This window comes from Columba livia, chromosome 15, assembly GCF_036013475.1.
Source record: "Columba livia isolate bColLiv1 breed racing homer chromosome 15, bColLiv1.pat.W.v2, whole genome shotgun sequence".
Classification (NCBI taxonomy): domain Eukaryota; kingdom Metazoa; phylum Chordata; class Aves; order Columbiformes; family Columbidae; genus Columba; species Columba livia.
The window spans coordinates 6,832,849-6,853,793 of NC_088616.1; the positions used below are offsets into that span (position 1 = coordinate 6,832,849).

The 20,945-nt window shown below is 41.3% G+C and overlaps 1 long non-coding RNA gene across 1 annotated transcript; it reads right to left on the bottom strand.

The window, feature by feature from the left end:
• Positions 1–531: 531 nt before the first annotated feature.
• LOC110363225 (uncharacterized) lies at positions 532–20,930 on the bottom strand. Its single transcript, XR_010466331.1, has 8 exons — positions 19,158–20,930; positions 15,407–15,661; positions 11,064–11,132; positions 10,215–10,541; positions 5,508–5,566; positions 4,260–4,426; positions 3,302–3,646; positions 532–2,075 (listed from the first exon to the last, which is right to left on the bottom strand). It is a non-coding gene; the product is annotated as an uncharacterized LOC110363225 (long non-coding RNA).
• Positions 20,931–20,945: the final 15 nt, after the last annotated feature.

Genomic DNA, 20,945 nt, shown 5'->3' on the forward strand with positions numbered 1-20,945 from the left:
GCAATAACTTCGTGTATTTTTAATAGAATCATAGGAAAGAGGGCTGAAAGGAACCTTTAGATGTCACCTAGTTCATCCCCCTACCCTAAGTCAAGATCACCTATACCAAAATAATTCCTAACGGATGTTGGTATAACCTGTTCTTACAAACCTCCAGTCATGGAGATTCCAAAACATCCCTAGCAATCTACCCTGGCATTTAACTATAGTTGCTGTTTGAAAGTTTCTCCTAATGTTTAAGTCTGAACCACCATTACTCCAATTTAATCTTGCTTTTTTTGTTCTATTGACGAAGAACATGGAGAAAAGCTTATTCCTTTTTTTTCCTCCCCACAGAAAGCACGTACGCAGAGCACCTCACCCCACACATGGGCTTTTCTCCCTGTAACAGCCACCGAGACCACCACAATCCGCCATAGTGAAGTGAAAATGGTGTTAAAACCAGGATGATACAGCCAGAGAGCTCAGTAAAACCAAATGAAGTTACAGAAGAATAATCCTGGTATATTTTCCTGGATTTTGCAAGGAGGAGGGGTGAGGAGCTGAGCTGTGCACAAGCCCATGAGCAAGCCCCAACATGTGCTCTGTAGTAGCATCATTCACATGTGTTTGGCATCTCCTGCATGAACCAGAGCTGCCACAACAGAACCTGAAAGTCAAAGCTGCAGCGGGACTACTGGTGAGACAGTACAGGACAGAGATGAGCAGGAACTCTCAGTTAATTGTCACGCATTTACTAGGAACACAAGAATCACTGGAAGATGTCAGAGCAGAGAGAGTTGTCTTCATCCAGTACCTGGTCAGCAGAGTTTTCACAGTGCTTTCATCTGTGCACAATTTTCCTAGTGATAATAAACCCCAGTATTTTAGAACATGGTTTGGAAAAGGTAGCTTAGGCACTAAATTCTTTCTGGTTCTTTTCCATATACAGGTCCCAGACAAAGCATGTCCTCATATAATCACAAAGGTACGATTTATAGGAGATACAAGTATACAATTCTTTAGCTAACCATAATCACAGAAGAAGCAGCAGTTTGCCACTTCTGGTAAAACTGCACAACTGGGTTTTAGCGGGGCTTTTTTTCACAAGGAAGAGCAAACGCAAGTCCTATAACATGATCCGAGACAGGGGATCTAGAAGAGATAACACAAAATGAAGTAACCAGGTTCCTACATCAATGACACAGTCATCTTCCAAAGTATCTTACCTCTTCGTCTGCTTCTGTTCCACACAAGATCTTACCCTTCGTAACATATACAGCAATACACTGATGACTCCTCTTGCTTAAAACATCAGTTTTGTTCCTGGAAATCTTTTCTATTTTGCTTTATGTGGCAAAATTGACTGATTTTTTTGAGGTGGAGGAGGATGAAGGGAAAAGCACTGTTCAGAGCAATCTCCCCAATCTGGGATAACAGCTGTGCTTTCCCCAAAAGTTCAGCACTTATGAATCATCCCGCTTCCTTTCCCCTCTCTCCCTCCTCTTCCCAAACAGAAATGCATGACCTATGGGAGATACATGACAACGTATGCCCACAGTCACCAGGTTTGTTTTTGCTACACAGTCGTGGGCTTGGGGGACCCTCCATGTGCTTGTGCATGTCCCCAGCTACCACAGTTAGGAAATGGGATTTTGCTTGAGGCTTTTTTCACCAGCTGCTGGAAATGAGAGGTTCCAGCTTCCTCCTGAGCTCCAGCTTCTGTTTCTCCCCTTCTCCGTTCCCTCAGTACAATTACTAATGACCAGTTAATCATTTTCAGCATGCGTGCCTCTGTCCATGTTTCAGCATTGTCCATTCAGCATGTCCAATGTTTCAGCATTGCTCTCTCTGTCCCTGGCGTGGCCAGCAGCAGGGCGGTGTTGGCTCCTTCCCAGGACGCAGGCAGGGCTGGGAACCCTCCCCAAGGCCATGGCTGTTGGGTTGGGCCAGCAAAGGCCACTTCACCCTCAGAAGGAGGAAAGGAGGCGGCCCAGAGCTGGCGGGTTCTCCTGTCTCTCTGCTTGCCTGCTGGCTGGTCCCCTGCTTACTCAGCTCTGGGCTCTTGCAGGGACTGAGCGCTCCCCTCAGCAGTCCTAACAGACAAAAAGATAGGATTTCTTGATAACACAGCACCATGATATCACTCTTCATTCATTTAAAGTATTCGAAGTGCACTTACTTCTGCAATTTGAGTCAAGGAAATTAGTGTGTAGGGGGAAAATGCAGCCCCTAAAGTGATTCATTAGTAAAGACAGGTAATATAGACTTGCTGCTGCACAGGGATGTGAGGTGTATTGAACAGCTTAAATAATTAGATGGGTGCCGGTAGTTGGCATAGGGCAAATATTGTCCACCTATATTAGAAAGGCATGAAGCTAGGACAGCTCCACACATTGCAAAGGCAATCCTGAATTCCAGTTCCTGCTTCTGGACTGGTTTTTGGAGCTATTTAATCTAAAATATGTGGTTGGCACAAGCACAAAGAGTGTAGACTGGACATGAATGAACCATGCCTGGAAATTAGCAGCAAGCTCTTAGAGCAATCAGATTGCAGCAGAGAATAATAGGAGGAAAAATACCCTTAGCTCCTTGAATACATGACATACTAAGTTTGCTTCAGTCCAGAGTGCTCCATTGCACTTTACATTCTCATGTCCAGTCACAATGCCGACTGGAAACTGAGCAATGAAACACCAGTGTGCCAAACCAAAAGCACATGATCCGCCTTTCACTTAAAGCTGTTTACTACACAACAGGATACAGTCATTCTCTTTTACAAGATCAATTTTTTCATATCAGGTGTCTGACAAGTTATTGTGTGCTCTCACTATCTTAATCATCTGTAATTTTGAATCATGCTTCGGATGAGTTCTGTTCAGTTTGCAAAGCTTAGGAATTGAGGACATCTTTGCTGTTCTCAGATAAACCAAAGCAGCAAACCCAGGGGAATAAAAATGGTCACAAAGAAACAAATCTCTCCCTGTGTTTCCGATTTAGAATTCGGTTAATGCTAACTACGGATACAAATAACTTTGCAAATAATTTACAGAGATTTGAAACAATAAAAACGAAGTCCCAAATTGCCATGTAGTCATCAATAACACAGTGTAGTAAAAGTAGCGCTAACACAACCTTCTCAACAAGACCGTAGTCAATCATCTTTCCACCTTTCCCTCAAAGGGAGGATTTAGCCCCAAAACTTAGTTATCAAAATCAGATTATTCTTAATAACATGGTGAAACCAAGTTCCACACCCTCATGGCCAAGCGTGAGACACATATCATGGACAAGGAGTAAGTCAGCTCCAGGTTGCACTCACCTCCCATTCTGTACTGATGGAAGCTGTACCAAAACCCTACTGAACAGGTATTGCTTAACTCTTCATTCGGCCGGTTGGCTGTTTCACTTGGCTAGTGAAACAGTGAGAGATGGCACAAGCTGACCTTTAGCAGGCTCACTTTCTTACGTCAATTCTTCTTTTTCTTATACTAAAACAGTTCCATGCTCTTCCTCACATGATTTGCATATAGGTGAAATTTAGTTGTCTTTATTAGGAAGCAAGGGACTTCATACCAGTGCAGGAATCACCAGTGAACAGCTTGGCAGGAGGCACAGTCCAGAACATTTTTTCTCTTGGCTAGCATGTCTTCAGGTTCTGCTCCTTCTAAAGAAAGACAATGTTTGTCATGAGCAAAGGAACAGTTTTAATGAAATCGAACAGCAGCTACACAGCTACCAAATATTTTAGGGTCAGTCAGGTTGTCTGTCCATTGGTACTGATGCAGTCACCTAATATTCAGCTCTTGAACCTGTTAGTTCAGATCACTTGTTTTCACTGTCATAAGGACACATATTTTTCACTTCAGGAAAAAATAATGTATATGGATTGTGCTGAAACAGAAACACTGAGATCTGAGCTTTTCAGGAAGGTAAGCTCCAAGGAAACTGTGGTATTTTAAGACCAATATATCTTGTCATCTCTGTGTTTCTACTTCACATGCAACAGGTATTCACATTTTAGCAGCAAAACAAAGCCTTAAAGAAGAACTGTTTATTCTGCTGTTTACTTCTTATTTAGTAAATACTGACTACTTGTCGGAAATAAAATATTCTCCCCTGCTTCCTCTTCAGTTACCATCTTCCCTTACTCCTGTTGTTTATGTGTACTCTCAATCATTAGCACAAATTGCCTCACGGGCCCCTCTGCTTGCCCAGCTGCTCTATGGAGACTCGCATCCTCAAGCTGCCTCAGCCTCTGCCCTCCCGGAAAGCCTCACATGTATTTTCAGTCGATGCCCCAGCAGACTCAGCACTGCAGCCACAAACAGGTCTGTTTGCTATGAACTGCCATCAGAAGCCAAGAAGCCAGCTTGATTTCCGTCCTTGACAAGGATCCACACGAGCCGGTGCCAAGTTTTGCATTACACATGCTGGAGGGTCAGGCCTGGAATGGAGAGACAATGGGCATTAACATTTGAAGACAAGATGCAGCTTCCCAGCTGAAGTTTCCTTTCTAAGGTACAGTGTATCAAGGAGAAGTTAGTCTACAAGAGCAATGCAGGGCACAAAGCTATCATTAAGATAGCTGACAGTGGTTATCCTTCTGAGTATACAAACTACTGTATGTCACAAGAGACACTAACACACTACATCTCACTAGTATATAGCAGTGAATTAGGAAGCTACTTTTTGGAATACAAAATATAAAAGCAGCTGCTCGGCAAACATTACTATGGCCTTTAAACAGATTTCCAATTTAAAACAGAAACAGAGTTCAAACTGACTCATATTTTACTAATTCTGAGAGACGTCATGATCAAAAGGTCTGCTAGTTAACCAGACTACTGAGTCAGTCTTTTACAAATGTAGCATATATATCACATTGCATTACCTGTAGTTATCTAAGTACATTTTTATCACACACTGGATAATAATATTCATAATTCATAATAATGAATTATGATTATAATGATTACATAATTCATAATGATGACATCCTGATGGTTAATTATAGCAAAACACCCAAAATGAAAGCTGTGCTCTGTCCAAATGAACACACAGCAAAATATTTGCCATGACAAAGAGCCTACAGAACAATCCTATCGCATGGGTGGGTTGGGTTGTTTTTAATGGTCTGCCTTGATAGATGGCAACCGCCTGGAAGAAAACCACAAACACCACGTGTGTGGATAGCAGCATCCCCTGAACACAGGACAGCTGCAGCTGTTAGGAGCTGAAATACAAAGGGTGACGACTTTCATGGACAGGTTAAGATGTTTCGTATTCCTTCACTATCTGGACATCTTCAGAGTATGCACCATTCTCCTCTTTTCCCAGTTCGTCCATTCCGTTTAGATCCCAAACTGCACGCAGAGGTCATGTCTGTGCTTAAACTTTACATCCTGCAAAGAGTTCTGTTCATTATCAGTTGATTATTTGTGATAGCTGTGATTAAAGTAACATAAATATCTTCACATCCCTAGGGCTGAGATTATTATCTCTTTTGGAAAAAGACTGGCTCTTACCAGCAGTAAGAATTGACTGGGCAGCTACATTGTTCCAAAATGCTTGTAACTGCAACATCCTGCACAGCAAGAAAAAACTGTCAACAAGTGGATCAAAAAAAAACAAAAACAAAACAAAACGAACTACTGAGTGAAAGAAAACAGAGATGGAAAATAAGATGATGAAGAGCAATCAGTACAAGACTCCAATGTTCTAGCATCTAGAGGATTCGCTGTACTTCTGTATCCAGACGTTTGCCACAGAAACTTATTCACAGTCCATACAACAAGACGCTATTTCCTGTGTTTGTGATCAGTGCGATATATGGGTTAGAGTATTTGTGTTTGTTTCATCTTGGCATTGATCCCAGTAGCCTTTCCACTCGCACACCAGGGAGAGAAAAATGCATTCTCCCAGCTACATTTCTTAATGCATGATTACTTGTTCCAATTTATAAGACACAATTGAAGGCACAGTCCCTGTCTACATATCCGTCTTCATTTTCTCTTAAAACCACTGGTTATAAAATCTCATGTACACATCACCTCAAGTCTTCTGAAAACTAACAATGGCGAGTTAGGTCTGGCAAAACAAGGGTGTTTTCATAGGCTAGCAAGCCTACCACTCCTGAAAGCCTGCCAGGTTTAAATATTTGATGATCAGACATGGCATTCATCCTCCTAATCAATTCTTTTTTTAGATACAAGTCTGAAGAGTCTCAGAAAGCACAATCAGGCAGTGCTGGAGACCTGCAAAGGCTTTTCACACCAAACAGTAAGTAGCTACGCTTGCTAGGAAATGAACTGGGGAGGCAGAATTCTCTTCCCTGTTCCATTAGAGGCACATTGAAGCAATAAAAGGGGTAGATTGCCTTGAAATAAACTGGCTTTTATAAAGCCTTCTCTTTATATCCTTCATGTTGGTGGCATTTTTGTACTTAGAATTAAATGAAGTGGAAACTTTTACAAAGTTGAAATAGGCAAAATTATTTCTGGGAAGGCAGTGGACAGCTATAAATTCTATTGGTGCAGAAGAACATCTAAGAGTTGTTTGCTTACAGAGCTGGCATGTACAAATCATGCAGTGGGTGCATGTAAAAGTGGGCACAGGTTTTAGGTTTGGCCAGCCAGTAAGTTACACCATTTGTTTTATAACCACATGGGGTATGCATGGGCTGATGTAATATAAGAAATAAAAGTGACAGAAAGTCAGAAAAGGTGTGTCTAAAGTCACCTTTGGAAAAGAACTTCGGTACTTTCAGCCAAATGCTCCGCCTTCTCTGACGGGGATTCCTAACCCTCCCTTCAGGAGCCAAATATTTAACCCATTGCTTTCTGCAAAACAATAGCCTGAGGAGGGTTGGTATTTTTTCCACTGTTTAACAGCTGAAGGGACAGGACACTCAGGCTGAACATGGGAACCTCCAACTACAGTGATTCCCAGGAGAGAAAAGACTGTTCTTCAGTGCCTGTCTCTCAGCTGGTCTCTGTTGGCCCAAATAGACTGTACAAGTCATATGAAGAGGGTCTTGAGTACTGGACTCTCCTCATCCAGCAGATTCCCCTCATCAATAGATAATGCTGTAATTCCTTCAGAACTGGATTAATAAAAATTGGATTGTTCTTAAAAAAAGGAACTGCATCAACAAAGAGCTCCAAGACTGAAGACCGCACAGATCCACAAGAGCTACACATTCCAGATGTTGGCTCCAATCAATTCAGACAGAAGAATGCCTCCATATATTTGGTGAAGTGCTGAGTTTTATGACACCTTTTGCTGCAGAGAGTTCCTAGGAAATTATTTTGCTCTAACTGAAGCCAATAATAAAATTTCTTTTGTCTCCCAATGCAATCCAAGCAAGGCTCATAAAGCATTCAGCAGCTAGAGAAAAAATTTGTTGAGGATGACAATGTTAACAGACAATAGTGCTCTCTACCCTTTTGTTTCTCTTATGGGCCCCATGGATGTAAGTTTAACTGTGATAGTTCATTAGCACAGCTTTCCTTTGGGCCCAGGGTTTTATACTCTGCATTTGACACTTAGAGCATGATGCAAATACTTGTGTCTAAACAATAGAAGGGATTTACTTTGTGATGACTCAAAGGGCATCAAAAATTGGTTTGAAAGAGATTCAGTGAGAATTCTGATTTGCAGAAAGAGGGGAATGATGTATACAAGGATAAAAAGTTCTCCTTACAGAGCAACATAATTGATTTGGTTTATTACGCCCACCCACCCAACAGTGGTGCTGTTGTTTTTTCAGCTGCAGCTTGTCCTTATGCAAGCAGCTTGGTTATGCTTTCCACAACATTCACAGGTACTTTTCATGGCACTTCATATTTCTCTACTGCACAACAGAATAGGGACTAGGAAAAAATGTGGCTGTGCTTTATTTCAAAGTGCTGTGCAATAAAGACTATTGTCCAGTCCTTTGGGTTATGTCCAGGATAGTGACAGCTGATGTCAGCTTCTTGCAAGAAGATGAAAAGGATGAGCTGATAAAGGTGGACATGCTTAAATATGATTGTATAGTTCTCAGAGAGTACTTCTATGGATCAGGTGCCTGATAAGAAAGTAGATATTAGTTTACTGGGATGGAAAATGCATGGGGACATCAGCGGTCATGTTCCTGTATAACTGCATGCTTCTCCATTTAAACTGCTGCTGTATCCACCTGGGAGGAAATCCTTCCAATAATTGCGGAAAGAGGGTCCCAATACAACAAACCATTTCAGCTTGTAAGTCAATATTCAGTTGAATGCATGGGAGCAGTGCACTGAGTGGGAACAGATGTGCTCCCTTTCTGTATTTTATATCAGCAGAAGCATTCATGTAAGGTACAGGAAATGTAAACAATCCTTGATGCACATAATTCAATGTACTTTCTGCAAATCTGTGTACAAGGTAAGACCAAACACTGACAAAGAACTTGACAATTAGAAAACTGAATAAAAAGTGTTAATCTAATTCTGGATTTTCATCAGGAGATCAAATATTGGAAAAACTGCTCAGAAACACTGGGAGCAGGGGGTCAAAGTCAAGTCAAAATCTGCTGTACAAATTCAAAGTAAAAAGGAGTGACAAATAAGTAAGATGTTCAGGCAGTGCCATCTCCTTTAGGTGAATGTCTATGGAGACTGACCCATAGTCACTGCTGGGGGAAGGATCCAGCACGACTGTGAGGGTGATACAGCTCAGCCAGAAAACTCATCAGTTACTGGAGCTGGTGCCTTGCTGAGGTCAGTACTCACACCAAGTGCCACTGTGTTCATGTGAGCTTGTTTCTGCAGAAGCTGTTGTAGCACCAGTGAGCTACTAGAATATTTTGCAACAGAGTGGGCTGGTTACCATTATTCTTGGCTCTGATTAGCCAGAAAGGCCTTTGTGATGACATTAAACGTACCGCATTTCCCAACAACAACCATAATCTCAGCGGCAAGAGGAAATACTTCCCAACCCCTTTGTTTTGACCAGATAAAGCAAACAGGAAACATTTAGCTACCTTGTTCCCAATCTGCTGCCATCATTTCACTGCTTCCTGCCCATGTGAGAGGGAGCTGTTTAAGAAAACTGTATCTTTAAAAGTTCAGGTTTCACTTACACAGGCAGCTTGAGCCTTCAGTATCTCCCCAGCTTCTCCCTCCTCCTACTCCCGTGGTGGGGGAAAGGGCAGGAGGAAAAGGAGGGTTAAAATAGAGTGTTTACACCATCTGCTTCTTTTAGTTATTGCCTTTCCTCCTTTTAACTAATGTCTGTTTTTCACAGCACAGAGAAATGGTTCATGAGTATTCTCTCTGTAGTGACAGTCTGGGACCCTTTGACAATGGGAACTGGGCATACAGGACCAGGCATCATAGCTTTTTTTTTTTACTCTTTAAACTGTCAATTCCAGGTGTCTCATTCCATTAGTTATTTGAGGGGAGTTAACCCCTGGCTCTGTATTTTATTTTATTATATATATATATATATATAATCATGCAGTTCAGCAATTTTCTGTTGTTTTCAGAAAATTTGGAGGCATTAATGCAACATTTAAAAAAAAAAAGAAAAAGAAGAGGAATTCCTGTTTGCACGATAAATGTAAGTATAGAAGGATTTTGTGTTTGTATGACACTAGGGTATGAAGCAGGAAAAGAATGGAAGCATAAGAAAGAACTTTGCACAGAGATGGCAGCCTAAAAGTGGTTGTGGTTTTTGCTTATGATGAACTTCAGGGAGCTGGAAACTGGGGTGCAGAAATGTCAGATCTTTGTTATTTTCTTAGGGAATATTGCATTTTTTTTATGCCACCATCATGGCAGCGGATAAGGAAAAGGTCAAGATAAGGGTGCTCTGATCAGGGAATTTCCTGTACTTACTCTCTTTCCACCAGTGCAAAAGTATGAGAAATTCCCAGGTGCTTTGTTTGAATTATGTTTTTAGAAGGAAATCAGCTGAACACTTTCTACTAGTTCATCAGGTCAGTTTCCAGCTCAACCAGCTCTCTCCTTTTGCAGCCACATAGCTGTCTTAAGGTGTTTAATTCCTTTCTGTTAATCTCTAAATATCTTTTGACACTCTGGAAAAGATTTCACAGTGAGCCACCCCTGTACAATAATGTTTAGGAACAATAACCCCATAGGCATACATACTCAGTTTTGTACGTATTAATGATGAAGACAGCTTCGAGAGGTGTTTTACGTCCTTAAAACTCTTGAAAACAGACAAAATAGGCATGAAGCACTTACCAGCTCCAATTTTTTCAGAATGACACCGTTTTCAGTTCAATTACGGATTAAGATGATCCCAGGACTTACTCCAGTTTCAGCTGAAGTAAATAGGAGTGTTCTCACCCAGAGAATCAAAGTCACACAAAAGCACCAAAGAAAGAAGGCGGCTCCTGTTCTTCTCTGGGTTTTCTCCGTGTATCAGAGGTATATCCAGGTGACAACAGTAATGCAGTGCTCCTCTTTGCCTCCTTTTAAAATTTCCTCCTGTTAAGGACAGTAACCTTGTGGTTTTCCATTAATCCTCCACCTGCAGGCTCAAATTCCAGGCTGACAGACTAGAATTTGCTGTAAGAAGGATGTTTTTATTTATCATATAAATATTTGTATGTGTTGGAATACTTAGCCCCGACGCATAAATGTTTCAGTGGACGAGAGAAATAAGATCTTAAGGCTGACACAGGAAGAAGTGTTCACTGAAGTCATTAGTGTGAACAATGAGGTGATTCCCCATTCTGATATTAAATCTGCTGCAATTCCACCAATGTTATCATTTGACAGCCTCTGGCAATATCACCTCAGTAACAGGTTTAGACAGCTTAGTTGTTTTTGTTGTTATTATTAACAACATTATTATTAATAATAATTTGTGAATGTCTTCAATTTTGCATCATGGCAAAGATGCTTTATGCCAAATATGGTATTTCATTTGGTGCAATCTATATTTTTCAATTCTGTTCGTGTTTTGTTTTGAGCTGTTTCAAAGTGAATTTTTTTTTTAATTTTTCACTTCGGCCAAGCAATTGGAAAAACAGCCCTTCAGCCATACGACTCTGTTGCCAGGTACCAAATTGTTCAGTGGTGACTTACAGACTCATTTGTTCTTGAGAAGAAATTGGCCGGTCTCAGATCTCACTCCTGTTTGAAGTTATTCACCATCTATTCATGTCAAAAGGAAAAAAACAGAGATTAATTACATTTTCAAGTTCACAACGATTTACTTAGGTGCTGTTGTAACAAAAGAAAATGTGATAACAAAGCTAACTTGCAAATAAAGATATTTAAACTTGTCAGTTTTTGGACACCCTAGCAACATCTGTTTCTTAAAACTGGAAATCAACAGAAACGTTGCATGGTCATGTGTTACAGCGTTCACTCACCTAATCTTCCTTAATTTGGTAAAGATACTCAGTCTGTATCTGTACCCATCAGACCGTCACATCAAAGAACTCAGAAGTAAGATCTTTCAGTGTAAATAGCAGAAGGGTTTGCACCGGCCAGCTCGCAGCTCATTACCTGAGGAACAGCCATGCTGAACATATAGAACTCCCTGTGCTTGCGCCCCAGGCCACAGACTGAAGCAGTTTTCCCATCTTCTCTGCTCACAAGTACCGTGCTATCTCCTGAGCAGAAGATCTGGGGACAGCCAGTGGTTTGGCATAGAGAGTAAAACAGTCTGTGAGTTTTCTGTGGAGCAAAGAGAGTGAGCACAGGAGTGAAGCCCCTTTGACAAGGCAGCTTCACAGCTTTGATGTTTCCTCTTTCACCTTCTCTCTAATTAACTACATGGCTACTCTTCCCACAAAGCCTGAAAAACACTCCTGCATGGAGAAAACTTGGCATTATTTTGGGGTTTCTTGTGTTGCTATGTAAGTCTAGTCTATACCAGTGCTCTTCAGTCTGTGGTCTGCAGAGATAACATGGATTGGGTCTTAATTTAGGATATTGGAATATGGACTCTTTGGTATGCTCTGGACTATTTCTTAAGGTCACACAGAAAATTAAGGTATTGTCACTTAATGAAAATTCACTGTCCCAGGGCCAAGAGCTCAGTGATCTCACAGTCACAAGCACTGGGAAGCTGCTGGGCCAGGATGTCTCCATTTCTGCCGATGCTGTGCCCTATTGTCAGCCATTTGTGGTCAGCATCACCTTCATGGCTAAACATTTACCCTGCAACTATCACAACACCACGCTCCTGCCTTCTAAAAGATTTTAAAGCTCACTAGCAGGCAGTGAATTTTTTTTAAACAACACACCTACCTCGTGGCTCCATTCTTGACTGAGAAACAGCTTACACTGGTTTTCCCTCAAGGGCTCCACTTCCAGCAAACACAATTAAGGCTAAACGCATTATCTACTGTACATCATCATTAGAAATTGCCTTTTGCTTTTATTTTGTCTTTTGGTGTGGTCTGTTCTAGACACACACCATCCCTCAGTGACTAGGATGCTGCACCTTAAAACCCTCTTTAAGTTTAAGCAGTGGACTCTAAATCATAGTACAATGACATTACCCCAAAAATACTCAAAAAGATTTTAAATCCTGTTCCAAATTTAAGCCAGAAAGGCTGTAGTACTACTAGCTGGCACACCAGGCTGGCTCAGAGCGGGGACAGGATGGTGGTAGCAGGTTTCCAGCAATGTAGAAATCCATCTTTGCATTTTCCTTCTGCCTCAGTCTCGTTTTTATGGTCATGGAAACTTTGGCAGAAGTGTGTGTAAAAGGCCTAAATCAACACTTCCTGGCTTTGTACTGAAAGTGGCTTTTGCTCTCAGAGGATGCCAGCAGGATGAGTACTGATAAACTAGAATATCCTTACAGATTAACTGGGAAGGATACAATTTTTCACACTTGTGTGTGTATGTGCTGGTTTAGTTTCACTACTTCCTCTGCAAAAGGTGTGTTGCAGAGATGGGTATTTGCTAGGAACACACCTCCTTCCAACAGAGCTTATTACAGTCTGTCCTTGTGAGAGAATGGGAGGAAAGGTCCAAACCTGAACTCTCCATCCCTGGATCTCTCAGGCGCCTCCTCCCTCACAGAACTATGGAGATACCAAGAGGCACCTTCCTAAACTGTAAAAAGGGAGAGCTGACAGTAGGTTGTTTGGATCTGTAAAGCTGCTCTTCTTTTTCTCTGCCTGTCTTTCTCTCCTCCTGCCCTCCACACTCCCAGCACAGCCCCACACTGTGCCCCACGCTAAGAACTCTGTTTAAGAGTGGGGCAGCGAGCTGACCAGACCAGGCATAACGTGGCTGATCAGCCCGTGCAAAGGCAGTGCTGAGGTAACATCTGGGGCTTTCTCTGCTGTCAGTCACGTCATTTGTTTTATGTGGATTCTGCTGATTAACACTGTTACAACAATCCAGAGACAGGTTGCAAGGGCAGATGGGAAAGTGTCACAGCTGACAGATCTACAGGAAAAAAAAAATAAAGGAAAAAAGAAAAAACATATTTCTGAGCATCTCAACACACTGGTCTGTCTGACTGCTACAGGAAACTGTTAGCCATTTTACCATGGGCCATAGAGAGCAGAATTCAAGCAACAGCAAAGCAAGAGAAATATTTTAGCTACAGAAAAACACTTTGTATTTCACAACAATGAATGCCAGGGACAAATGGGTCAGGGGAAACAAAAAAAACATGTTCACCAACAAAAGGTTTTATTATTGGCAGATTGGTAATTGACAGAGGCGCCTGAAAACAGATGCATTGTAATATGTTGCTCTGACCAGTATTTTTGCAGGAGTTAATGAGAGACAGAGCAGTGCAAAGCATTTCCAGAGGTACGTCTGATTTCCACTTGACCATAGTGATCACAACTATCACCCTCTCCAGGGTACGTGACTGCTTTTTCATGTCACAGTGCCTGCAGAAAAAGAACTGTATTTAAAAGAGTAGAATTTCAGCAGCTAAAAAGGATTGAAACCCAAAATAGCAGAAAATTGCTTTAAACTACTCCACTGAGCACAAATGACTTGTAAATTCGGAAGGGACATACATCAATGTAAGGATGTATTCTCGTGGCCTGGCAGGAGAGCGTTAACAGTAAGTACCTTAACAACCATCCTACTTACAGCTGATTCCAGGATAATTCCCTCTCTGATCTCCTGTACTACTTCTGCACACCTTTAACTCCTGCAAGTCCCTCTGGGCATGGTTCCAGATACAGACTGATAAACATCTGAATGTTGCTGGACAACAGTTTCAGGAAACTGTTTCAGGCAGAGGATTCCAACTTCTCTACAGTGACCTAAGGTGTCTTTTGTTTCCATCAAGAAAAGCACTGCATATAAAGCAGATGGGATCATTTTAATTAGGCAGGACTTGATACCTCAGCTGCTGCTCAGTGCTCAGCAATAGGGTCATTCAGATGTGAGAGGGCTCTGGGAGCAAGTCCAAAAATAATATATGGAACAGGATTATGGACTGTAGGTTCTGGCCCCAACTTCAGCTACAGGAAAAAAAAAAAACCCTCATCCTATCCCTACACAAATCTTTGAATGGCCTGTTTTGAACTCAGTGATGGAAAGGATTCATAGCTTTTCAATGGTCATCTTCATGTAACACATAGTGAGATGACTCACTGGGTTAAAGGGAATTTGTGAGTGACAATTAATAGGCAATACTGTTTCTTCTTATATTTTTGACGGAATGGATGGCAAAAGATCTAAGTAGATAGCTCTGGGGGTTTGTGAGGTTTTTTGTGTTTTGGTTGATTGGTTTTGTAATTCTTCAATTTTGATAGTTATTCTGTAAAATCACAGAGTCACAGAACGGCTGAGGTTGGAATGGACCTCTGGAGATCATCTAGTCCAGCCCAAAACTTAGAAGCAAATATTTCAGGATAACAAATACAAATACATTTAAACCCGAGTCTTCTAAAAGTGAGACAGACCTGCCAGATTTGTTGTGTCAGTCACTGGAGCAGTGCAGACTGCAGGTGGCAGCACCCAGTCACCCAGCTGCAGGGGACCTGAGCCCAGGGGACAACACCGGCTTTGCTGGCTCTGAATCCATGACCTAAACTGCAAGTGCTTTGATACCTGTACAATTTCAGTCTGGTTTTTCCAAAATTAACGTCTCATTAATCTGTATTTTATTTTTTTATCTTTATGACTTTGTTTTCTACATATATTTTCACATTCTCATACAACCGTAGTTGCATATTTTGCAGGTAACTTACATAAATTACTCATTGATGAACAATAACTTCATCAACACAGTAGCCACACAGAAAAGCTGTTTTGTCCTTCCTGCCAGGTACAGAGGTGCAGGGAATGTTGTTGTCTCTAAGTGGAACCTCTTTTCTGGCAGATTTTTGTTAAGTGCTCTGGAAGCTCAATCAAGGGAAAGGGCTAAAAAGAGATGTGATCATCTACTGTAAGAAGAGAATATGCTCTCTTGTACAATGTCATTCTCTACTTACCGAGTAGTAGAAGTAATCTTCCAAGAAAATCTCAGCATAAGAGTTTCAAGGATGCTTAGCATTTCCACGAGTTAACTGATCGGGTTTTGTATCTTCTCTTATGTTAGTAGTTCAGCCATAAACCAGCCACAACAGCAGCTGTGCTGAGCTCTCTCCATCTTTTCTGGTTTTGATACAATGCTCTATCATAGTGTTTCTTTCAAGTGAAGAAATTGAAGGAAGACCCAGGAATTCAAGATTCAAAGTTATAGTCTTCTATTGGAAAGAAAAAAAAAAAAAAAGAAAAGAAAAAGAATTCAGATAATTTTGTTTGTTTCCTTTTCCCTCGAGGTACCAGAAAGATGTTCATTGACATTTTTGTGCATGGCAGAGTCCCCTGGGGGGGAAGCAACTTGCAAAATATTTTCATTGCACTTGCAACTGGTTTTTGCAAAGCCTGTGCGAAGCCACTACACTCTTTGCAAATGAACCAATATCTTTGGCTTATTTAAACTATGTTCAATCTCCTTTCCACTTGGTGCACTTTTATAATTAAAACAAAGTAGAGATCTAAGGACAACTGAAATACTGAGATACTTATTCTTCTGACTGCATCAAAGTATGTAATTAGACAATAATTCAGCCATCTGACCACAAATTCTTTCTTACATCAGAACCATCTCTGGCGTGCAAGCCAGCTCTAGCATTAGCTCTTTCCAATGCCTCAGCCCTTATCACTGAAGTTAATTACTTGGCTGTGGATAACAAACTTCCCAAAATGACCCTGAGGGCTAATGGTCCAGCCCTCTTCCTTCTGAGGTCAGTATGATTATCTACAAGTTGGTTTTGTCATTCGCGTCACATAGGTGTTGATTCCCATTGTCTAGAAAAGTCAGAAAGCCAATTAATTCAAGCAGAAAATTTTACAACTCTTGGACATGTCAAACAGATCCCAACTGTATAATCACCGGTGTCAGCACCACAGTCATGCCAGCAGAACAGGCTTTGTTCTCTCTGCATGAAATTTCTCAGTTCTGTACTTTTTCCAGTTGGTGAGTCTACTCCTTCGCAGTTCTGGCTCTAGCAGTTGTTAAGGTGCGATGATAACCAGCAGGTGTGATTTCGTTCTTGTAGCAGGATTTCCCCATTGCAGTGTTTCCTGCTGCGGTCCATTACTCCAAGGCACAAAGGGCTCGGGGATAATCTCGCAGCTCCCAGCCGGGTGCCTGGAGCCCCGGCTGCCTCGGCCACGCCAAACTGTGGTGCCAGGTTGGAAGCACAAATATTACTCTTGGTGTCAGGGGTGTATTAGCATGAAAGGAGGACTTGTTGGGAATGTGAGGACTTGACTTCTCATCTAACAGGGCAGAGTCTCCCCTTGAAAACCATTAACAGCCAAAGCTGGTCAAAAGAGCCAAAGTTAGCAACATAAATAATTTCTCCATCAATTTTGAAATATTCTCACTTTTTCCATGTACTGTTTCAAAAATATGATTTTCAAGTACAAAATTAGGATTATGGATATTTTTCAACATCCAAAAAAAAACCAAAAAAAAACCAAAAACCAACCAAAAAAAACCCAACCAACCAAACAAACAAAAAACCAATTTTTTCATAAAGGTATTCCTTGCAAACCAAGGCAAATGTTCATTAATGTTCCTATGAATCGACTGTTAACTTTGAATTAAACTGTTAAGCTTTATCTGCCACACATTGTCAATGAGTAAGACTGTGTGAATGCTACAACTGTCATTCTGACACCAGGCTCAGAGCTTTTAGAGCTGTTATATTAACAGGAAAAAACTAAGCAATGGTCCCCACTGTGACTGGGCACACAATCCAATTATAGCAGCTGGAGTTTCAGACCAGATTAGCTGCAGAACATACAGTGATTTTTCTGATTCTTGCATGGCATGTGGCTGGTTCTCTTTTCTACATCTTAGTTTAGTAGGCAAATTACTATAAGAAGGCTATGTAAAATTTTTCATATTGGAGATCATTTTTCATTTGGAAACCACTGCATATCAGTGGTTTCTGCTTTGTTTGGAGCTATGCACCACCTGCCACTCAAATATCTTCTTTGCATATTAAACCAACTCACCTTCAGATCTTATCTGAAAAGAATGATGTTTCATATTTGAGTGACTCTTATCCTTCTTGTATAATCAGTGTTCTAAGAAATATCTTGCATTCAGATACCAAACAGAATAGGCAAGTCCCCAGCCAATAGGATGCGTGCTCAGCAATAGCAAACTGGTGTTTTAACTGGGAGAGGAATTTCATTTCTAAAAAAATGTATTTTTATATAAGGCACTGTAGGTATGTTAGATGACAGCAAGGATATTCACAGACATTGAGAATTCTCAAATTACAAACCACTTCAAGTTCCAGATACTGCTGACTGCAAACAAATAACTGCTGGTGTAAACAGGAGGGGAATTGTGTGCACAAGGTTGCTGGTTTTCTATACTGGAAAGACAGTTGAGATTTTTCTCTAAGCTTTATTAGGAAAGAGCCTTTATTCATTGATCGTTTTCCCAGAGCCCCCTCTGGGGCAGCTTTCCCATGACACTGCCCTACACTGGGGCTCAGTAGCCAGAAGTGCTCTGGCTCTACCAGCACCACTGCAGGAATCCCTGGGTGAGGTTTTACAGCCCATGTCACACACAGCGGTCCTTCTGATCTTAACACTGTGGTTACAACATCCACAGTCAGAATTAGGGCAAGCAACTGCACACAGGAAAAAAAAAAACTCAAATCCAGTTGTCCCATCATATGAGATGACGGGAGAGAAGCCCCCAAATAATTGTCCATGTAGCTCTTTTGTGACCATAGGAAAAGCAATCAGCTCTGGTGGACACTTCTATAATGATAATTACACTGTTGTTTGTCTCTGATAGCATACGTGATATTCAGGGGATTGATATAATTATTCAAGGGGACTATATAATCTTTGTCTTTGCTACGTATCACCTATCACACTGCTCCTCATGGAGCAAACCATGTAATTAAGATTGCAAAAGAAAGCCAGTGATACGCATTGTAAACAAGTTTAAAATCACTCACTTCCCCCACAGGCTGAAGAATTGGTGGGTTGGTGGGTGACCACACAGCAGGGAGGGAAGCGTGTGTGGCAGCAGACAAGAGGATCTTTGCATCCTCTCATCTCATCTGTAATAAAGGCTGGAGATGCCAGAACACGTGCCTGCCTCTCTGGTAAACAGCCCTAAGGCTTAAACAGCTTCACGTTCTTTCATGAGCATTGACTTGGTGCCATGTTAAGCATATTAAAGCTGTTCTAAATATATAAGCATTTAAGCCACCCTATACCAGAGTAAGAATTTTTTGGTGCATGAGCACTTTTGGATGCACCCCTGAGCTTCATCACTTTTTTCCTCTGCTCTTCAGGGGAAAAAGAAAGACGCCCCTCCCCAAAGAAATGGGCCCTTAATGTCCAGCTTAATTATAGTATCTCTGATTGCAATGTTATAGTCACTGAAGAGCAAGGAGTGAAAGATTTCAGGGCTAGTGATTACCATCTTCACAGCACAAACAAGAAGAATATACATAATTACTATATTAACATTTTTATATGTCAACATAGAAGAGGGGAACTGTGGCTAAGTCTAAACTCCATGCCCTCCAGAACACCCAGTATATGTTCAGAGAAAAAATATTTAATAAAAAACCTATAGTCTCACAATATCCTGCCACCAAGAAATATAAATTTAGTATGCAACCACAGCCATCCTAAAACCCCTCTTTAACCTACCTGCCAAATGTTTCCGTGAACTGAAAATCCAGTCTGTGCCAAGTGTCCAGCTGGTTCCCCACTGAGCGGGGCAGGATGGGGAGGGGGCGATCCTGCGCACACAGCCCCTGCAGCACATCTTGGTGGCCGTCCCTCCGCCCCAGCCTCGCACACCGTGAACACTTCACTCGGAAACAGAGGAATATAGATGCTTTTTGGTATCCACGGCTTTTTTCCCCAGATGCAAATACACGTTCAGAAACCTATTGATGAGGTTCAGATGGCAGGGGACCATCTTGCAAACATAATTTCACAGATATTTAGCTACTACATATATAAATAAACAATAGAAATATAAAGGGACTATCCTTGATTCCATTTTGTTTTACAGGTGGTACTGTTTTGACACATCTCTCTTTTCTTTCTTCAATACAGAGTGTTTTCACTAGACCCTAAAACACCTTGTCATGGAATGGTATGTTGGAATATGAACATGCAACGAGTAAACCTGATCCAGCCTCTGTCTATAGTAGAACTTACCGACAGGTAAGTTCTACTGTGGAACCTCTAAAAAGTTAAGGCACATTATGTGCTCCTCTAGTGCCACTGGGACATTTACCAGCACCCAGAGATGTATTCTGACACACACTCTCTATTTTCTGTAAAGTTTTGTGTTTTCCTCTGAGATCCAGATGTATTCACAGTACATCTGTTAGAGTCTCAGCAGGCATGCTACCATTTCTATTTTAATTTGTTTTGCTATTCTGTTCCTCAACATCATTACATTGTTCTTGATTTACACCACTGCAAAGCATGTCATGGAAACATCTTATCTGTGTTCATTCAAGAAAAACTTACAAATGCCTCTGAAGTGCTAGCAGAGGGTCAGATTTTTATGGATCGATTTGTTGTTGAAGAATTTGAAGCAACTGTTGACTGAAAAGCTTAGGCCAAGCAAACAGCACATTTTGGACCAGCAATGCGAGTCCCCCAAGCAAACCTGGTGCATCATGGTCTCTCCTTGTCGGGAGGGCTGTGGATGGGCTCCTGTTGCGGAGAAGAGCTTTGTACAAAACAGCTTTACAGTGGGTTTTGACAATGATCCTTCCTAAAAAGTTCATATGGCCACCATTATACTTGGAGATGCCAAATCTGTTGTATCTGGGGGAGGTGTTTTGTGTTTGTTTCTCACCATCCAAATATATCTTAATTAGCAATAAATTAATTTAATTTTCCTCAAGTTAAGTCTGTTTTGCCTGGATGGCAATTGGTACGTGATCTCAACGGAAGAACATTTCCATCTTCTTTTCCCCCCTTGGCCTGTTGATGAGGAGAGTAAGAGCACCTCGGTGGGCACCTGGCAGCTGGACGAGGTCAACCCACCCACAGAAACAAAGCATCTATTTAACAAAAAGTCCACTTCAGCCACAAGCCCAGTTACCAAGAAGATCCCAGCTCTAATATCAACAGTTACCACTCTGCACAGATATCTTTGCTGGTCTAAGCACAAATACTTAATTGGTCACAAAGTGATCTTTGATTTCAATAATAAATATCAAATCCCCATATACAACTGTACCTGTGGTCTGTCATCATTCTCTGTGATGGTTTGTATAGAAGCACTGTGGGTTACAACACACTTTTCTCTCCCTTGTCCTCAAGCTCCCGTGCTGCTCCTAATTGTCTTCATCTAGCTGTCAGGTTTGCACAAAGTAAAATTTCTGGGATATTAAAAAACTATCCATGAAAAAACTCAGGTGCAAACCTGTCACACAACATTCCTTTTGCTGCAAAGCAGGTGTGAGCAGT